A 20,052-nucleotide genomic window follows, 5' to 3' on the forward strand; every position below is an offset into this window, starting at 1 on the left:
CTTTCTTTCTTTCTTTCTTTCTTTCTTCCTTCCTTCCTTCCTTTCTTGATTTGATTTGTATGCCGCCCCTCTCCATAGACTCGACTCCATAGATTTATCATGTCCTGTCCACTTCTTTGGAAATCACTTTCTTTCTTTCTTTCTTTCTTTCTTTCTTTCTTTCTTTCTTTCTTTCTTCCCTCCTTCCTTTCTTGATTTGATTTGTATGCCGCCCCTCTCCATAGACTCGACTCCATAGATTTATCATGTCCTGTCCACTTCTTTGGAAATCACTCTCTTTCTTTCTTTCTTTCTTTCTTTCTTTCTTTCTTTCTTTCTTTCTTTCTTTCTTTCTTTCTTCCTTCCTTCCTTCCTTCCTTCCTTCCTTCCTTCCTTTCTTGATTTGTATGCCGCCCCTCTCCATAGACTCGACTCCATAGATTTAAAGTGGCATAGGCTTAAAAGGTGAATCCGGGAACGTTTCAGTGGAGAAATACTAAAGAATGTGGACATTTTTTTGTGCCTGGCATCCAGTGAAGGGCTGCAAAATTTTTTACTACCACACTGTGGCCGTGGCTTATTTTGTGGGTGTGGCTTGCTGGCCATGTGACCCGGTGGAAGTGGCTTGAGGGTCATGTGACTAGGGGTGGCTTAAGGTCATGTGACTGGCTTAAAAATGGCCAACTTGACATCACACACGTCAAAGTTTTGTATTAGAGTGCCTGACCTCTCCTCACCTCAAAGAGATAAAAGTTCCCTATTTACTATTACTGAACATCCAAAGTATACTCTTTAATTCTATGTATCTATGCCATACGTGTACATACATATTACACACAGGACCACAAAAATATACATTATCTACTATATAAACCGCATGTGTATGTAAACACACACACGCACGCACAGCTCTTCTAAAATTATACACATTCAACCTCATTTATTGCGATAGGAAAAACAGACCCAGAGCCCAGAAAGGAAACCACACTTGGAGTCCTGTGTACAGTTCTGGTCACTGCACCTCAAGAAGGATAGAATGGAACTGGAAAAGGTGCAAAAAAGGGCAACAAGAATGATCAAGGAAATGGAGCCCCTCCCTTATGAAACCAGGTTGCAAGGCCTTGGTCTCTTCAGCCTTGAAAGACGGCGTTGAAGGGGTGACTTGATCGAAGTGTATAAAATCATGCATGGGATAGAAAAGGTGGATAGATAAACATTCTTTTCTCTATCACACCATACTAGGACGAGGGGGTCCTCCCTAAAGCTCATAGTTAAGAAAGTGAGGACAAATTAAGCATAAAACGTATCAAGAAAGACTTAATGAACTCAATCTGTATAGTCTGGAGGACAGAAGGAAAAGGGGGGACATGATCGAAACATTTAAATAATATTAAAGGGTTAAATAAGGTCCAGGAGGGAAGTGTTTTTAATAGGAAAGTGAACACAAGAACAAGGGGACACAATCTGAAGTTAGTTGGGGGAAAGATCAAAAGCAACATGAGAAAATATTATTTTACTGAAAGAGTAATAGATCCTTGGAACAAACTTCCAGCAGACGTGGTAGATAAATTCACAGTAACTGAATTGAAACATGCCTGGGATAAACACATATCCACCCTAAGATAAAATACAGAAAATAGTATAAGGGCAGACTAGATGGACCAGGAGGTCTTTTTCTGCCGTCAGACTTCTATGTTTCTATGTTTCTCAATAAAGGGGAATATTTCTTCACCCAGAGGGTCATTGGTTTATGGAATTCACTTCCAGTAGAGGTCGTGACAGCTGTCAGTCTGGATAGCTTCAAGGCAGGATTAGACAGATTCATGGATGCCAAGTGTATCAATGGTTATTGAAATGGATGTCCAAGTGCCGCCTCTATGTTGGTTGAGGTAGGCAGGATTCCCTTGAGTACCATTTGTTGGGGGTCGAGGGAAAGGGAGGGTCTTGCCTTCTCTTTCTGCTCAAGATCCCCATGGACAATTGGTGGGCCACTGTGTGACACAGAATGCTGGACTCGATGGGCTTTGGCCTGATTCAGCAGGGCTCTTCTTAGGTTCTTATGTATCAATAGGAGCCCATCGCTGCTGGCATCCCACCTCCAAAAGGCAAAGCCAATTGAAAAATACTTTATTTTCCTCCGAGCTTTTAGAACCCATTCATAGCCGTGGCTCAAAAGTCTTTTTATTGTTTTATGATGTTTGTTTTAAACTTGGTTTTATTTGGTATAGCATATGTTTTGCGAACATTAGTTCTCCCACAGTTGGGGGAAAACAACACGACAGCAAATCTGATGGTTATAAAAACAAAGGACAGATGGAGATAAGGCAGCCCACCAAAAGGAGGGGGCGGTGTAGTCCATTAAGAAGGGCAGGGGAAAAATATGAAATATGGGGGGGGGGTTTGAACATGATTTCTATATTTATGTTTCTGGTCTATTTCTGGTTCCCTTCCTTGGCTCATTTGTCAAGAATCATGAGGTACAGTACTTAATGATTGTCATAGGGTACAAATTGCGAGAGCAATGATGGGCTTTCCTAAATATGCCCATGTTACACCAACACTCCGCAGTCTGCATTGGTTGCCGATCAGTTTCCGGTCACAATTCAAAGTGTTGGTTATGACCTATAAAGCCCTTCATGGCACTGGACCAGATTATCTCAGCGGGACCGCCTTCTGCTGTACGAATCCCAGCGACCAGTTAGGTCCCACAGAGTGGGTCTTCTCCGGGTCCCGTCAACTAAAGAATGTCGCTTGGCGGGACCCAGAGGAAGAGCCTTCTCTGTGGCGGCCCCAGCCCTCTGGAACCAACTCCCCCCAAAGATTAGAATTGCCCCCACCCTCCTTGCCTTTCGTAAGCTGCTTAAAACCCACCTCTGTCGTCAGGCATGGGGGAATTGAGATACTCTTTCCCCCTAGGCCTTTACAATTCTATGCATAGTATGTATGTATGTATGTTTGGGTTTTTTTTATATTAATGGGCTTTTAATTATTTCTAACATCAGACTACTATTGTACACTGCTTTATTGTTGCTGTTAGCCGCCCTGAGTCTCCGGAGAGGGGTGGCATACAAATCCAATGAATGAATGAATGAATGAATGAATGAATAAATAAATAAGCAATCAGGAAACAATCAATATTACAAGTCATCTGCCTACATATTATAGAGTTGTGGGTTCATTGGATCAACCACGATTAAAGGAACTCGGGTGAACCCAGCCACACATTTTGTTGATGGCCTGGCCCCTGCCTGTCAATAAGAGATTTAGAGGCGTGTGATTTTTTAAAAAAACAACAACAACAACAACCCATCACTCCGGGAGATATTGTGGCATTAGAGAACATCATTCGTAGTTTTATTTCAACCCTCGCGGAACGTTTTAAATTTTCTCCGTGTTATGCCCTTGCCAAATATCCTTTGCCAGACCCCAAATCTTTCGAATTAATCTCTCCGAACTCTGACAGTCTGAAAAACCTGTGATTGATGTCTTTGAAAGATGAAGTATCTTATTGTGACCAAGTCCTTTTTGCCCCGAAGCTCTGTGAAGAACCCCAATAAATTAGATTTCACTCTGACCAAGAGAGTTTTTAGCTTGCAGCATTTGGGATCTGATTTAATTTCTGCCTCCCTAAAAGCTTCGCGTAGGAGCAAGTGGGAAGGTTTTTTGAACGTCGAGAGAGCTATATATAACCGCAAGACACAATGTTTGCAAATATTTGTGCTGTTCTGTGTAGCCCTGGTTGTGTTGGTTGCCATCAAATTGCTAGCAATCTAATTTTGTCTCCCCAAGGAAGGGAAGATTGCTGCGCAAACGAACGTCTTCCCCCACATCTTTCAAGTCCAACTCATTTAATCTGTAGACAGATCATGAGATTTTATTGATGATCTTCAAGCAACTTGACCATACAGTGGTGCCTTTACTTATGAACTTAATTTGTTCCGTGACTAGGTTCCTTCTTAAGCAGAAAAATTTGAAAGAAGAGGCAATTTTTCCTAGAGAGGCCCCATGGAGGCTTCTCCCCGGCTTTTCCGGTCCTTTTCCTCCCAGGAGATTACTAGAGAGCCCCCACAGAGGCTTCTCCCTGCCTTTTCCGGCCCTGTTTCCTCCCAGGAGATTCCTAGAGAGGCTCCACGGAGGTTTCTCCCCATGTTTTCCAGTCCTGTTTCCTCCCAGGAGAGAGGCCCCACGGAGGCTTCTCCTCGGTTTTTACGCTCCTGTTTCCTCCCAGTTTTTACGGTTTTTACGCTCCTGTTTCCTCCCAGGAGATTCTTAGAGAACCCCCACAGAGGCTTCTCCCCAGCTTTTCTGCTCCTGTTTCCTCCCAGGAGATTCCTAGAGAGCCCCCATGGAGGCTTCTCCCTGGCTTTTCTGCTCCTGTTTCCTCCCAGGAGATTCCTAGAGAGCCCCCACGGAGGCTTCTCCCTGCCATTCTGGCCCTGTTTCCTCCCAGGAGATACCTAGAGAGGCCCCACGGAGGCTTCTCCCCACCTTTTCCAGCCCTGTTTCCTCCCAGGAGATTCTTAGAGAGGCCCCACGGAGGCTTCTCCCCGGCTTTTCCGCTCCTGTTTCCTCCCAGGAGATTCCTAGAGAGGCCCCACGGAGGCTTCTCCCCGGCTTTTCCGCTCCTGTTTCCTCCCAGGAGATTCCTAGAGAGGCCCCACGGAGGCTTCTCCCTGGCTTTTCTGCTCCTGTTTCCTCCCAGAAGATTCCTAGAGAGCCCCCACAGAGGCTTCTCCCTGCCTTTTCCAGCCCTCTTTCCTCCCAGGAGATTCCTAAAAAGGCCCCACGGAGGCTTCTCCTTTCCTTTTCCGGTTACAGTTTCGGAGGCTCGGGTTTGTAAGTGGAAAACGGTTCCTGAGAAGAGGCCAAAAAATCTTGAACACCCGTTTCTTATCTAGAAAAGTTCTTAAGTAGAGGCGTTCTTAGGTAGAGGTACCACTTTAGTTGATAAAAGTTGTCCTCCCTCCCCTCTCCTGGGTTGAATAATTATCTGAAAATATCACGGTTAGGGAAGGTAGAACATGCCAAAGAACAAGAGAAGAGTAGGAGTGTTGTTACCACCAGGAAGGTCTTGTTTTCAATTTCAACTGAGGTCAAGGACTTTTCTTTTTTTTAATCAGTCGGTATTCCCATCAGGAACCAGGGCCTTAAATGCAGAAGATATAGGAAAGTCCTTGGCTTATGTAAGACTTGTTTTTCAAGAAAATAATGACTCACGTTCCCCACCTCTTCTCTTCTCACAGTTGGAAATTGAATTTCCTTTTTCACATTTACCGAAAGAATGAGAAATAGAATATTGTGTATTTCCTTTTCACATTCGCTGGAAGACCGAGAGACTATGGCAGTCTGGTTTTGTGTTGATTCTTTCCATAGGAACAGAAATCAATCAGTCAATACTGGAAGTTTTTAAGAAGACGTTGGATAGCCCTTTGTCTTAAGTGGTGTAGGTTTTCCTGCCTAAGTAGGGGGTTGGACTAGAACAGTGTTTCCCAACCTTGGCAACTTGAAGATATTTGGACTTCAACTCCCAGAATCCTCCAGCCAGCATTTGCTGGCTGGGGAATTCTGGGAGTTGAAGTCCAAATATCTTCAAGTTGCCAAGGTTGGGAAACACTGGACTAGAAGACCTCCAAGATCCCTTCCAACTCTGTTATTCTATTCTAATGGCAATTCACTTTTGAACTTGAAGACAATTCTGGTCAAGTTCTTATAGAAACATAGAAGACTGACGGTAGAAAAAGACCTCATGGTCCATCTAGTCTGCCCTTATACTTTTTCCTGTATTTTATCTTACAATGGATATGTTTATCCCAGGCATGTTTCAATTCAGTTACTGTGGATTTATCTACCATGTCTGCTGGAAGTTTGTTCCAAGGATCTACTACTCTTTCAGTGAAATAATATTTTCTCATGTTGCCTTTGATCTTTCCCCCAACTAACCTCAGATTGTGTCCCCTTGTTCTTGTGTTCACTTTCCTATTAAAAACACTTCCCTCCTGAACCTGATTTAACCCTTTAACATATTTAAATGTTTCGATCATGTCCACCCTTGGTGTATGTTATTCTTGGAGTTATGTAATGATAATGATTACTAAGATATATATAACAAATAAACAAGCATATAAAGGTTTTCCTGCCTAAACAGGAGACTAGAGGACCTCCAAAGTCCCTTCCAGGCAATAATGGGCTGCTGTCCCCACGGCGGTGGGGGATACAGAGGGGGTAGTAAATTTATGCACTATTTATTGAATATTTCATAGGTTTTTTAATTGTCCTTCCTTCTCTAGTACCTTAGTATGATCCTTAATTACTTTTAAAATCAGAAATAATTAAATAATATGTTTTTATCCATGAACGCTTTCAACATTTTAATCATTACCCAGAATAGCAATTAAAGAAAATTGAGCAACTTGCCTAATCTGTTATCATACAGAACCTTGTGTGTTCAGTACAAAACCTTAAAATGTTACTGTGCTCCTCAACCAATAATGCTGCTCTATCATTTGCCCTTTTTGTGGCTATTCAAATAATGGGATTTAATCAAGTGCGAAAGAGCCCAAGCACCTATTTGACAAACGTATCTTGGTTGGTAAGCCACTCCCACCCAGTCACATGACCTTTAAGTCACTCCCAGTCACATGATTGTCAAGCCACTCCCACATGTCATATGAGCATGCAAAACTACTGTAGGACTTTTGACTTCAGATTGACCGAATTTTGAAATATAATACGCCAGGCATCATGATCATGGAGAAAAAGAAAGTATGGATCATCGACATCGCAATCCCAAGAGACAGCAGAATGGAGGAGAAGCAGAGAAATTTGTGAAATACGAAGATCTAAAAATTGAGCTACAATGACTCTGGCACAAGCCAGTGAAAGTGGTCCCAGTGGTCCTTGGCACGCTGGGCGCAGTGCCAAAGGATCTCAGCGGACATTTGAAAACCATCGGAATTGACAAAATCTCCATCTGTCAATTGCAAAAGGCCGCTTTACTGCGATAAACACACATAATTCGCCTCTACATCACGCAGTCCTAGGTGCTTGGTGATGAAATATGAAATCCAGCATACGGTAGTAATCTTGTTTGCTGTTTGTAGAAATAACAACAACAAAAACAACAACAATAATACTAATACAGTACTACTACTAATACTACTACTAATACTACTAATACTAATACTGCGAATACTACTACTACTACTACTACTACTACTAATAATAATAATAAAAACAACAACAACCAACAACTAACAATCAAACCCTGGAACCAGAAAGAACCGTTTGAAAATGTTTCATCAAAAAAGCCCTTTGGTGTGTCCCTGAAACCTTCAAAACACAGCCAAACTGTGTTTGTGGTGTGATAGAAGAGAAAACCTATTAAATACAAAGCTGGAGAGTAATCAAATCAACCATATTTAATTTTATGTGTAAATAAAATCAAATTTCGTTTTTGCCTCTGCTCCATCTACTGTTTCTTGGCCCACAGCCCACAGCATGTCCTTCATAAGGCAGCCTTCAGCCAAAATAATACAACATTGTATTAAAGCGAGCTTGGCAGAAGAGAAGCGAAAAGTTATAAATAGATACTAGTCATTAAATCTGCGGTTCCTTCCATTAAAAAAAAATAGGATCAAAACAAAATTGAGTCCGCAATCTTTTGTTTAAATAACTTTTGGTGTCATGAAAAGAGGAGGAGGAGGAGGAGGAGGAGGAGGAGAAGGAGGAGGAGGAGGAGAAGAAGGAGAAGAAGGAGGAGGAGGAGGAGAAGAAGAAGGATCAGAAGGAGAAGAAGGAGGAGGAGGAGAAGGATCAGAAGGAGAAGAAGGATCAGGAGGATGAAGAGGAGGAGGAGGAGGAGAAGAAGAAGAAGGATCAGAAGGAGGAGGAGGAGAAGAAGGAGGAGGAGGAGAAGGAGAAGAAGGAGGAGGAGGAGGAGGAGAAGAAGAAGAAGAAGAAGAAGAAGAAGAAGAAGAAGAAGAAGAAGAAGAAGAGGAGGAAGAAGAAAGGTAGTTTGGGCCACCTCTTTCTCAATTTATGGGTCGCTGAAGGACAGACTTTAGGAAGATCTGGCTAAAAATAATTGGTCTTCCTAAGGAGAAGCCATTCTTCACTAGAAAATTGACAATGAGGTGATTATTATGGGCCCAATGGTATGATTGAAATTAAAGCTGTATCAGAACATTTTGAAGCAGTTGAAAAGACCATAAGGAGGTTATTGGGACAGTGGACAAAAGAGATTGCTTGCTCAGAGCAGGGATATGAGATAAATTTCACCTGGCAATTTTTAACTTACAGTTGTATACCACATTTTTCGGAGTATAAAATGCACCCTAATTTTGGGGGAGGAAATTAGTGGGGTAATATCTGCCTACCAGGTCTATCTGTCTGTCTGCCTGCCTGCCTGCCTGCCTGCCTGCCTGCGTGTGTGTTTGTTTATTTATTTAATTAATTAATTGGATATACAATGAGGGTTATAGAGGATATAATCAGGTAGAACGTATTAAAGGAGGAATAGAGGAGAAAATAAAGGAGTGAAATATAACTATGAAAGAATAGCAGAAAAAGATATAGGTATAGAAGAGAAGATATAGGAGATATAGGAGAGACAATAGGACAGGGGATGGAAGGCACTCTGGTGAACTTATGCACGCCCTTACTGACCTCTTAAGAATCTGGAGAGGCCAACCATGGATAGTCTAAGGGTAAAATGTTGGGGGTTAGGGGATGATACTATAGAGTCCGGTAATGAGTTCCACGCTTGGACACCCCGATTACTAAAGTCATATTTTTTACAGTCAAGTTTGTAGCGGTTAATATTAAGCTTGTATCTGTTGTGTGCTCTTGTGTTGTTGTGGTTGAAGCTGAAGTAGTCTTTGACAAGCAGGACATTGCAGCATATGATCTTGTGGGCAATACGTAGATCATGTTTAAGGCGTTGTAGTTCTAAGCTTTCAAGACCCAGGATTGTAAGCCTAGTTTCGTAGGGTATTCTGTTTTGAATGGAGGAGTGAAGGGCTCTTCTGGTGAAGTATCTTCGAACATTTTCAAGGGTGTTAATGTCTGAGATGCGATATAGGTTCCAAACAGATGAGCTGTATTCTATGATGGGTCTTGCGAAAGTTTTGTAAGCTCTGGTAAGTAACTCTTGAGGCCTTCTTAGCGATGTTGTTGCAGTGGGCTTTGGCACTTAGATCTTTAGTTATTAGTATTCCGAGGTCCTTGACCGAATGGGGATTATCTGTGATAATTTGTTTATTAAGTTTGTATTTGAAGTTCAAACTAATAATACTAATACTAATAATACTTTTTGCTGATGTGTAGGACAGAGCATTTGCTGGTTGAGATCTGGAGTTGCCATGTGTTGGACCACTCAGAAACCGAGTCTAGGTCTTTTTGTAGAGTAGTTGTGTTATCAGTTGTGTTGAAGAGTTTTACTTTATGGTTCAGATGGCATCCACCCCAGAGTTCTTAAAGAACTCAGAACTCAGATCTGTCATTACTACCCCCCTGACTGATTTGTTTAACCAATCCTTGTTAACAGGAGAAGTTCCTGAGGAATGGAGAATGGCCAGTGTTGTGCCTATTCACAAGAAGGGCAGTAGAGAAGAAGCTGGTAACTACAGGCCAGTTAGCTTGACATCAGTGGTAGTTAAAATGATGGAGACTCTACTCAAAAAGAGGATAAATCAGCGCCTAAAAAACAATAACTTAATGGACCCAAATCAGCATGGCTTTACTGAAGGCAATTCATGTCAGACTAATCTCATTGATTTCTTTGACTATGTCACAAAGGTGTTGGATGAAGGTGGTGCCGTGGATATTGCCTACCTGGACTTCAGCAAAGCCTTTGATACTGTTCCACATAATGAGCTGATAGATAAATTAGTGAAGATTGGACTTAATCCCTGGATAGTTCAATGGATTTGCAGCTGGCTGAAGCGTAGACATCAGAGAGTTATTGTTAATGGCGAGTATTCTGAGCAGAGTCAGGTTACAAGCGGTGTGCCACAAGGGTCTGTTCTGGGTCCTATTCTTTTTAATATGTTTGTGAGTGACATAGGGGAAGGTTTGCCTATTTGCCGATGACTCTAAAGTGTGCAATAGGGTTGATATTCCTGGAGGCGTCTGTAATATGGTAAATGATTTAGCTTTACTAGATAAATGGTCAAAGAAATGGAAACTGCAGTTTAATGTTTCCAAATGTAAAATAATGCACTTGGGGAAAAGGAATCCTCAATCTGAGTATTGTATTGGCAGTTCTGTGTTAGCAAATACTGTACTTCAAAGGAAAAGGATTTAGGGGTAGTGATTTCTGACAGTCTCAAAATGGGTGAACAGTGCAGTCAGGCGGTAGGGAAAGCAAGTAGGATGCTTAGCTGCATAGCTAGAGGTATAACAAGCAGGAAGAGGGAGATTATGATCCCGCTATATAGAATGCTGGTGAGACCACATTTGGAATACTGTGTTCAGTTCTGGAGACCTCATCTACAAAAAGATATTGACAAAATTGAACGGGTCCAAAGACGGGCTACAAGAATGGTGGAAGGTCTTAAGCATAAAACGTATCAGGAAAGACTTAATGAACTCAATCTGTATAGTCTGGAGGACAGAAGGAAAAGGGGGGACATGATCGAAACATTTAAATATATTAAAGGGTTAAATAAGGTCCAGGAGGGAAGTGTTTTTAATAGGAAAGTGAACACAAGAACAAGGGGACACAATCTGAAGTTAGTTGGGGGAAAGATCAAAAGCAACCTGAGAAAATATTATTTTTCTGAAAGAGTAGTAGATCCTTGGAACAAACTTCTAGCAGACGTGGTAGATAAATCCACAGTAACTGAATTTAAACATGCCTGGGATAAACATATATCCATCCTAAGATAAAATACAGAAAATAGTATAAGGGCAGACTAGATGGACCATGAGGTCTTTTTCTGCCGTCAGACTTCTATGTTTCTATGTTTCTATGGTTGTCACCTATAAAGCCCTACATGTTATTGGACCAGATTATTTATGGGGCATTCTTCTGCCTCGCACAGTATTCATTTTAAAACCATGTCCCAGTTAAACCGAGATTCAGAAAAACTCAAATCTGAGGTCGAGGAAATAAATAAAAAGACAGCAAATCCTTCCATCACAAGGACTGAAAGTATAATAAGTCTACCCCCTCTACATTTCAAAGGATTTGTTTCCAATTCTTTATTACACCTTCTGAAAGAATATAAGAATATAGAATATAAGAAGTGCTAGTACAGATAAGAAAATCAGGGTCAAATAGTAAAATATGGGTAGATAAAGAACAAGTCAGATATAGCATAAATCTAATATATTGCTAATAACACACAAGAGGCTTATGGTATGATTAGGTATTTTCTAGCAATTTTCTTATCAAAATCCCTATTAAGCTTGATTAACACGGGCCACCATTAAAATAAAACGATAATTAAGAAATAGGACATGCCACTAATGTTATATTAAAAATTATGCTATCATTTAGAATAGGCACTCTACAAATAAAATTTTGGGTGGCAATGCAATTCCATGCATAAGATTATAGACCAGGAAATGTATTTGGAATATTAATTCAATTCAATTAATTTATTAGATTTGTATGCCGCCCCTCTCCGAAGACTCGGGGCGGCTCACAACAATAATAAAAACAATATTCCAGTGAAAACAAATCTAATTTTAAAAAGCACATAAAACCCTATCATATTTAAAAAAGCAAACAACATATACATACCCAAACATAAATATAAAAAAGCCTGGGGGAAAGGTGTCTCAACTTCCCCGTGCCTGGCAGTATAGATGGGTCTTGAGTAATTTACGAAAGACAAGGAGTGTGGGGGCAGTTCTAATCTCCGGGGGGAGTTGATTCCAGAGGGCCAGGGCTGCCACAGAGAAGGCTCTTCCCCTGGGGCCCGCCAAACGACATTGTTTGGTCGATGGGACCCGGAGCAGGCCAACTCTGTGGGACCTTATCGGTCGCTGGGATTCGTGCGGTAGCAGGCGGTTGCGGAGGTACTCTGGTCCAATGCCATGTAGGGCTTTAAAGGTCATAACCAACACTTTGAATTGTGACCGGAAACTGATTGGCAGCCAATGCAGGCCACGGAGTGTTGTAGAATCGTGGGCAAATCTAGGAAGCCCCATGATGGCTCTCGCGGCCGCGTTCTGCACGATCTGAAGTTTCCGAACACTTTTCAGAGGTAGCCCCATTAAGTTCTATTGATACTCAGACCTGTACATTGTTAAACTGAGGAAATTTAATAATATAGAACCAATTGCTAGATATGTTTCTAAATGTGTCTATTTAGTCTTGGGCAGTGTTTTCCAAACTTGGCCATTTTAATACCCAGAATTATATAAGTATGGATATTACATGATTATTTCCCAGATAGGTAAATAATTGTAAAGATGTGCAAAACCTCATTATAACAAATCCATTTGACAAAGCTGCCAACAATTTGATGCAATGAATCGTGATGAACAGCAATTAGATCAACTGTGCATGTGTAAAAGCTTCATTTTCTAAATCCTGCTAAGAAATTGAAACTATCTGCCTTGCCAGATAAAATTGGTGGAACAAATCAAAACACTGAATCAATTCGGTTTTCTTGATTGATTCAGCAAATTGGATCGGCCCAGATTTGCAAATCCATAATGCCTCTTTTCTCACACCCCTCTTTTTTCTCCCTCCACATTACAAAGTACAAATTGGATGCAAATTTCTAAGAGACCTTTAGGGCCAAAATCAGACCACTTAAAAGCAATGGGTTGAAATAGACTGTTTGAAATAGAAGTGAAGAGATGCAACTAGATCTGAAATTTCCTAGAGGCCGTGAAAAGTCTATACCACGGTTTTTCAAAACTATTAATTAAAAAATACTTCGTGTTTTCCCCCCTATACCATGGTTTTTCCCGCCCGATGACATCATATGTCATTGCCAAACTTTCGTACGCCTTTAATAATTTTTAAAAAAATAAATTTTAATAAATAAACACGGTGAGTAATAATCTAAATGGTTGCTAAGGGAATGGGAAATTGTGAATTTAGGGTTTTAAAGTGTTAAGGGAAGGCATGTGATACTGTTCATAGCCAAAAATAATGTATTTACTTCTGCATCTCTACTTCGCGGAAATTGGACTTTCGCGAACGGTCTTGGAACGCATCCCCTGCGAAAATCGAGGGAACACTGTATTCCAAGATCTCCATTCTCTCCCCACTCCAGGGGAAGGATACTGCAAAATCCCCATTCCCTTCCCACTCCAGGGGAAGGATGATAATAATAATAATAATAATAATAATAATAATAATAATAATAATAATTATTATTATTATTATTATTATTATTATTATTATTATTATTATTATTATTATTATTTTTATTGGATTTGTATGCCGCCCCTCTCTGCAGACTCGGGGCGGCTAACAACAATAATAAACACAGCATGTACAATCCAATAATAAAAACAACTAAAAACCCCTATTATAAAACCAAACATACACACAAACATACCATGCATAACTTGTAATGGCCTAGGGGGAAGGGCTATCTCAACTCCCCTATGCCTGGCGGTATAAATGAGTCTTGAGTAGTTTACGAAAGACAGGGAGGGTAGGGGCAGTTCTAATCTCTGGGGGGTGTTGGTTCCAGAGGGCCGCGGCCGCCACAGAGAAGGCTCTTCCCCTGGGGCCCGCCAAACGACATTGTTTAGTCGACGGGACCCGGAGAAGGCCAACTCTGTGGGACCTTATCGGTCGCTGGGATTCATGCGGTAGCAGGCGGATCCGGAGGTAGTCTGGTCCATTGCCATGTAGGGCTTTAAAGGATATTGCAACATCTTCATTCTCTCACCACTACAGGGGAAGGGTACTGAAAAATCTTCATTTTCTCCCCATTCCAGAGGAAGGATAGTGCAAAATCTCCATTTCCTCCCAATCAGATGGGATTTGGGAGGCAGAAAATAGTTGGGGGAGGAGCCAGTCAGAGATAGTATTTACTGGTTCTCTGAACTGGTCAAAAGTTTTGCTTCTGGTTCTCCAGAACTGGTCAGAATCTGCTGAAACCCACTTCTGCTCTCAGTATAGATCAGCTCCTTACCCTGTAGATGACATTTGTAAGTGCAGAACCTGTGCCCTTCAAAATATTGTTAAGGTCTCCATTAGCAGAAGCCTAGCCAGCATGCCTAATCAGAAATGATGGAAGTGTAGTCCATCACGCGCGGAAAATTGCATTTCATCCCGCCCCGTGCTATAAATATTAACAGAAAAAGTCAAAAACTGTTTTCGTGTTCAACAAACATGGCTAAAGTGGATTGAGGAAGTGGGTCACAGAATTAAAATCTGCCTTCTCTTGCCTCCTTTTGGCTGTATACTTAATCTTTGCAGAGCCATCGTAGAAAACGGCAAGAATTGTTGTGTTTATCTCTGCTGGATGTTCTAAGATGCAGACAAACCTCTTGCCTACGGGTCAAGATGGATACTGTTATGCCGGGCTTCTCGTTAACAGCCTCCAGTGAGAGAGGAATGCAAAGTCAAACACGCACACGCCGGGCAGAAGAAATAAAAGTAGCTTATCTGAAAAAGTGTTAAAAGCACAGACGTTTAAGCAGAGACAAATTTCTCTCACCCAATTTACAGTCCTGGATTGCGGTCAAAAGCAGGAACGAAAAAGAACAATTAAGGCAGGTGGCATTCCTCACAACTCCCCTTTCTTTGATTCCACAAAAGTTAACTGTGAATTGTCCGAAGAGTCAACAGAAATCCTGGAATAGTCCAAACCTTGGCAAGGATCCTTCTCCAAATGAATAAACGGCCACATGTGCACTCCCCAACGCCCGTAATTTATCATCCACCCCATTAACTTAATTGCCTCAGCAACAGGTGTTCTCCCTTATCTCCCATGATACCTGTGCAGTTGGTCCCTTCTAGCCATGAGCCTGCGCATACGGGCATCTATCCACCAATCCTCCTCCGAGTCTGATGACTCACTAATGGGGTCATTAACTAGCGAGCTGGCTGCACCCATCTCTCCGTCTGATTCTGCTTCCCCACCGTCTGACCTTGGCAATGAATCTTCACTATCAGAAGCTGCTGGCAATAATACAAGTCTCTGTGACCCTGAGGATTCCCCTAAACCAACATCCAAATTCCCTGTTGCAGGAGCTGACCCAGAGCCAACCACAACAGATACCGAAGCTGGGATTAATTCGGGAGATTCAGACTGTACTATAAAGCCCTTCATGGCACCGGACCAGACTATCTCAGGGACCGCCTTCTGCTGCACGAATCCCAGTGACCAGTTAGGTCCCACAGAGTGGGTCTTCTCTGGGTCCCGTCAACTAAACAATGTCGCTTGGTGGGACCCAGGGGAAGAGCCTTCTCTGTGGCGGCCCTGGCCCTCTGGAACCAACTCCCCCCAGAGATTAGAATTGCTCCCATCCTCCTTGCCTTTCGTAAGTTTCTTAAAACCCACCTCTGCCGCCAGGCATGGGGGAATTGAGATACTTTTTCCCCCTAGGCCTTTACAATTTTATGCATGGTATGTCTGTATGTATGTTTGGTTTTACAATAAGGGATTTTAACTGTTTTAATATTGGATTGTCATATGCTGTTTTACTACTGTTGTTAGCCGCCCCGAGTCTACGGAGAGGGGCAGCATACAAATCCAATAAAATAAAATAAAATCAATCAATGATGCAGGGAATTCAACCAGACTGAGGTCAGATTAACTGGGGAGATGATTTGGTTCACCCACCACCGCTGAATTTGATGGCTTCGTGGAAGGAACAAAGGATGTCCAAAGAATCCGCTAGAACTGCCTTGCGATATTATCATTTTTCTCTGTCAGAGACTCCCTGCTTCTCAAAGTAATTGCCATGCACATGTTAGATGTGAGGTGATTACATTCAAATCCCAGAGCCTGCATTGCGGGCTTAACACTAATTATCAAAATGAAGAGATAGACGTAATTACCAGCCAGCTTTTGCAAAGATGTCCTAGTCGAATGAAGACAATTTCCAGACATTCTTCAACGACGCCGTCTTCGGGCAGCTTAATTAACTCTCACATACACATATTAGATTGTTGGCTTGGGATGTTTTGACCCAAAGGTCCCAAAACGTGTAATAAAATAAGAAATAGTTCTCAACAAATAAATAAGGTTCCTCATGAAAAACGTATATTTTGGATCCTTTAATGTTGTTGGGCTCAAGGGCCACGCAGAAAATGCCATTCAGTAGTCTTGCTTCAAATTTCGGCTGCCGGTTCTCCAGAACCTGTCAAAACCTGATGGATTTTAACCCTGCTTGCCACTAAATAGAATAAGCTATCCTAACTCTTAGCCATACTGTGATAAGACCACACACAATGTTAATTGGGCACCATTCACAAAAAGACATTATATATATAGAATGGAATGGAATGGAATAGAACAGTACATGGAAGGGAGAATAGAATAAGGAATAGAATAGAGTAGAGTAGAGCAGAGCAATGTATGTATGTATGTATGCATGCATGCATTCATGCATTCATTCATTCATTCATTCATTCATTCATTCATTCATTCATTCATTCATTCATTCATTCATGGCGGCTTACAACATGTTGGCAATAGCACTTTTTAACAGAGCCAGCATATTGCTCCCACAATCCAGGTCCTCATGTGACCCACCTCAGAAGGATGGAAGGCTGAGTCGACCTTGAGTTGGTGATGAGATTTGAACCGCTGACCTACAGATCTACAGTCAGCTTCAGTGGCCTGCAGTACAGCACTCTACCTGCTGCACCACCCCAGCTCTTTTTAAAAAAAAATAGAGAGTAGAGTAGAATAGAATAGAACAGAACAGAACAGAAAAAGAACAGAACAGAATACAATAACAGAGTGGAGGTCTTCTAGTCCAACACTCCTGGCTTAGGCACACTACATATATTTAGTTATATATTTTATTGTTTTTTAAATAAGGACAGAAGGCCCAAAACACAATGAGAATTACGATAAAAATACATGCACCATCCAAGAAAAAACACAAGCATAGCATTTTTTTAAAAGCTAGAAACTACAACAAAGAAAAACACACATTTTTTAAAAATAATAAATTCTATGTGTACTTATGTAATTCAATTATTACTCAGGTTTATATATATCTATATCTATCTCTCTCTATCTCTCTATCTCTCTACCTATTTACCCATCTACCCATCTACCCATCTACCCATCTACCTACCTACCTACCTACCTACCTACCTACCTACCTACCTACCTACCTACCTACCTATCTATCTATCTATCTATCTATCTATCTATCTATCTCTATATCTCTATATCTATCTATATCTGTCTCTATCTCTATCTATCTATCTGTCTATCTGTCTATCTGTCTATCTGTCTATCTGTCTATCATCTATCTATCTATCTATCTATCTATCTATCTATCTATCTATCTATCTATCATCTATCTATCTATCTATCTATCATCTATCTATCTATCTATCTATCTCTATATCTCTATATCTATCTATATCTGTCTCTATCTCTATCTATCTATCTATCTATCTATCTGTCTATCTGTCTATCTGTCTATCTGTCTATCTGTCTATCTGTCTATCTGTCTATCTGTCTATCTATCTATCTATCTATCTATCTATCTATCTATCTATCTATCTATCTATCTATCTATCTATCTACCTACCTACCTACCTACCTACCTACCTATCATCTATCTATCTATCTATCTATCTACCTACCTACCTACCTACCTACCTATCTATCTCTATATCTCTATATCTATCTATATCTGTCTCTATCTCTATCTATCTATCTATCTATCTATCTATCTGTCTATCATCTATCTATCTATCTATCTATCTATCTATCTATCTATCTATCTATCTATCTATCTATCTATCTATCTATCTATCTATCTATCTATCTATCTAAAACATTTATATAACCATCAAGGGCTTTTGTTTTGTTTTGTTTTTTGGTATAAATAAGTATTACCCGAGAAAACTTGTTAAACTGGCTCAGGGCATCTGATTGCTAGAGGCAAAGAACAAAGTAAACCTTGTTTTCTGTTCATGTACAAAATCCAATTGAACATCATTTTTGTTTTTAATGTAAGAAGGAAAGTCTCCACCCGAAAAGTGTTCTGGTATATGTCAAAGTATGGGACAAACTCTTGTGCAATTTCCAGATGTCTTAGGCAGCATCTACCAAAGGTCCATGCTTTCATGAGGCCTCCAGAGTTGCTGAAAGCCACATAAGAACAGGGCAGGCTTTGAAGAATACCGTATTTTTCGGTCGGTGTATAAGACACACCTTTTTCCTCCTGATAATTTGGGTGCGTCTTATACTCTGAATGTAGGGGGGTTCAGTCCTAACTAGCTGTTAACGATCTTCCCAGCTCTTACCTTAATAATAACAAAAATAATTTATTAGATTTGTGAAGACGCTCATGCAAGTGGGATTTCTGGGATTTTCACTGATTTTTTTTTTTGCTTCGGAGCATGCGCGGAAGCAAAATTATTGTCAAAAATCACCAAAATCTCGCTTGCGCAAGTGTCCTTCCAAGATTTCACTTGCTATTCTCTCTCCCTTCCTCCCTTCATTTCTTTCTCTCTCTCTCTCCCTATCTCTTCTTTCTTTCTCTTTCTTTCTTTCTTTCTTTCTTTCTTTCTTTCTTTCTTTCTTTCTTTCTTTCTTTCTTTCTTTCTTTCTTTCTTTCTTTAGAAACATAGAAGACTGACGGCAGAAAAAGACCTCCTGGTCCATCTAGTCTGCCCTTATACTATTTCCTGTATTTTATCTTACAATAGATATATGTTTATCCCAGGCATGTTTAAATTCAGTTACTGTGGATTTACCAACCACGTCTGCTGGAAGTTTGTTCCAAGGATCTACTACTCTTTCAGTCAAATAATATTTTCTCACGTTCTTACTTACTTCTTTCTTTCTTTCTTTCTTACTTACTTCCTTCTTCCTTTCTTCTTTTTTCTTCTTCCTTTCTTCTTTTTTCTTCTTTCTTTCTTCTTTCTTTCTTTCTTTCTTACTCCTTCCTTCCTTACTTCCTCCCTCCCTCTCTCTCTCACCCCTCTCCTCTCCTCCCTTTTTCCTTTTTTCTTCCCTCCAGCCTTCTTCATTACTAATGTAGAAAAGCATCCCTTTCAACCTTACCTGCGCAGGGTAAACTCTGCCTGGGAATCATGCTTAATTAATAAGCCACCTCAACGGGAAGCAAAGGCGAAGTCTGGCCTCTCCTCTGCTGTCAACTCTTTCATGCTGAAAGCCTGGTGAGTTTCAAAGAGGGATCGGGCTCCCAGCCAAGCTGAGTTTGAGAGCACAACCTCAGCTGCAATGCATTTGTGCTAATGCTCCTCCTCACCACCGGTTCAGTTTCCACACTCCCTGCATTGTGCTGAGAGGGAACTGCTGCTGTTGTGATTTTGCTACTTTGTGAGCCACATCCTTTATGGCTAAATGTTCTGGGGGGGGAAACTCAACACCCACCCACCATGGAGCCTGGTCAGTGGTGAAATCTACTTATCTACCGGTTTGGAAGTGCCACCCATTGTACATACTTTTTCATCATTTTCTTTCTTTCTTTCTTTCTTTCTTTCTTTCTTTCTTTCTTTCTTTCTTTCTTTCCTCCCTCCCTCCCTTCTTCCTTCCTTCCTTCCTCCTCCCTTCCTCCCTTCCTCCCTCCCTCCTCCTCCTTCCTTCCTTCCTTCCTTCCTTCTTTCTTTCTTTCTTTCTTCTCTGGCCTTCTCTGGGTCCCGTCAACAAAACAACGCCGTCTGGCGGGCCCCAGGGGAAGAGCCTTCTCTGTGGCGGCCCCGACCCTCTGGAATCAACTCCCCCTGGAGATTAGGACTGCCCGCATCCTCCTCGCCTTTCGCAAACTCCTAAAAACCCACCTTTGCCGCCAGGCATGGGGAAATTGATTCCCGTTGGCTGTTCCGTTTTATGTATGGTTTGTTTGGGTTGTATGAGTGTTTTTAATTAGGGGTTTTTAACTGTTTTGCTTTTTTAAATCATTGGATTTGTATTTTGTATTCCTGATGTGAGC

The 20,052-nt window shown here is 41.2% G+C and overlaps 1 long non-coding RNA gene across 1 annotated transcript in view; it reads right to left on the minus strand.

Moving 5' to 3' along the window:
* The window catches only part of LOC139175049 (uncharacterized), a 150,299-nt gene extending 131,055 nt beyond the window's left edge, over positions 1 to 19,244 (minus strand). The window contains exon 1 of the long non-coding RNA XR_011560463.1: positions 19,161 to 19,244. This is a non-coding gene — a long non-coding RNA (uncharacterized lncRNA). The remainder of the gene's footprint in view (positions 1 to 19,160) is intronic.
* Positions 19,245 to 20,052: the final 808 nt, after the last annotated feature.

The sequence above is a fragment of the Erythrolamprus reginae genome, chromosome 12 (genome assembly GCF_031021105.1).
Source record: "Erythrolamprus reginae isolate rEryReg1 chromosome 12, rEryReg1.hap1, whole genome shotgun sequence".
Lineage (NCBI taxonomy): Eukaryota > Metazoa > Chordata > Lepidosauria > Squamata > Dipsadidae > Erythrolamprus > Erythrolamprus reginae.